Genomic DNA, 1,799 nt, shown 5'->3' on the forward strand with positions numbered 1-1,799 from the left:
GGAAATTCTCTGTTCATATTTTAATTAATGATTCTTTATAGATTCTGACACTAAGTCCCTTTTTCACTGTTTGGTTCTTGTCCTTTAAATTTCTAATAAAACCTTTTTGTATCTATTCCTCTTACTTACCATGCCCCCTAAATCAGTTTGGAAGAAATGCAAATGAATAATTCATGACCAAAAAATAAACAATATATTTTAATTATAAAGTGAGCTTTAGAAAATATATATGTGATCCTTAAAATATTTTTCTTAAGAAAATATATTGTGGGTCATCCCGAATCCGGGTTCATCCGACACCAGCCACCTCCACTACGATGCCCAAGTTCAACCCCAGTGAAATCAAAGTCATGTACCTGGGGTGCACCTGTGCGAGGTTGGTGCCTTGTCTGCCCTGGCCCCCAAGATCAGCCCCCTGGGTCTGTCTCCAAAAAAGGTTGGTGATGACATTGCCAAAGCGACCAGTGAGTGGAAGGGGCTGAGGATCATAGTGAAGCTACACACAAGCCCAGATTCAGAACATACAAGCCCAGATTGAGGTGGTGCCTTCTGCCTCTGCCCTGATCATCAAAGCCCTCAAGGAGCCACCCAGAGACAGGAAGAAGAAAAAAAAAATTAAACACAGTGGAAATATCACTTTTGATGAGTTTGTCAACACTGTCTGACAGATGCGCCGATCTTTAGCCAGAGAGCTTTCTGGCACCATCAAAGAGATCCTGGGGACTGCCCAGTCATGGGCTGTAATGTTGACAGTCGCCGCCACCCTCATGACATCATAGATGACATCAACAGTGGCGCACTGCAGTGCCCAGTGAGTTAAAATACAAAGGAAAATATATCAATAAAGGATCATCTGGTAAAAAAAAGAAAGAAAATATATTGTACAGTGGGCCTGGGGGTCCTTAATAAACAATATGCATAGTTATTAGCAAAAGCATATCCAGAATATTTCCCTTATATTGTGGGAATTATACAAAATAGAACCATGCTAAAATATGTTAAATATTAAGATACTAATTTGATTCCTTAATTTCAGCACTAGATGGGTTTTTTGCTTCCTGAGGCTTCTGAATATATATCATAAATTATTCTGAATATATCTTGCTTATGTTTGGTGGTAGACATACCTGTTGAAAGCTGGTGGACATAGCTAGTGGAAGACATACCAATTTGTAAAACATAAAAATTTATTAGGATGAATATTAATAAATAATTCTTGCCAATGGTGTCCACTTTACTTGACTAATACTGACTCTACCAGAGTTGTTTATTCTATCAATGCCCCATCTTGATTTCAAGATGAGAGCTTAACTGTGGGTTAAACTCAAATAAACCTTCACAAATAAACTTGCCTGATCATATAATTCTAATGTGGATATTCATCAGGCCCAGAACATAGGAGATGCTGAAAGGTGCTTAGGGCAAGAAACTGTTACAAGAAGGCACAAGGCACGGTTTACACAAACCTAACACTATTGATTGAGCTTCATGCAAATTTTGGGGAGCTCATTATATCTGTGTAAAACTCATTTTCCAGACTACTGATTATACTCATAAAAGCAATAGTTTTAGTGTTTTCTCTCCTGTTTTAATTTTATGTTTGATAATTTGGACAGTCTCCCATTCAATGTGAATTATATCTTATTTTTCATCTTGATTGTATATTGATGTGATTGAACATGAGTAGGTGGGACCATTGCTGCAATCTGGCTATTGGCATTTATATACTGGGCATTTATAGATGTACTTCCATCCTGGGGATATTTTATTTTTTATATTCAAACAATGAGTAAATATTT

At 37.2% G+C, this 1,799-nt stretch overlaps 1 pseudogene across 1 annotated transcript; it reads left to right on the top strand.

Moving 5' to 3' along the window:
- The first annotated feature begins 317 nt into the window (after positions 1-317).
- On the top strand, positions 318-820 carry LOC308263038 (large ribosomal subunit protein uL11-like; annotated as a pseudogene). The gene has a single exon. The product of its transcript is annotated as a large ribosomal subunit protein uL11-like (transcript).
- The last annotated feature ends 979 nt before the right edge of the window (positions 821-1,799 follow it).

This window comes from Muscardinus avellanarius (assembly GCF_963383645.1).
Source record: "Muscardinus avellanarius genome assembly, chromosome: 5".
Classification (NCBI taxonomy): domain Eukaryota; kingdom Metazoa; phylum Chordata; class Mammalia; order Rodentia; family Gliridae; genus Muscardinus; species Muscardinus avellanarius.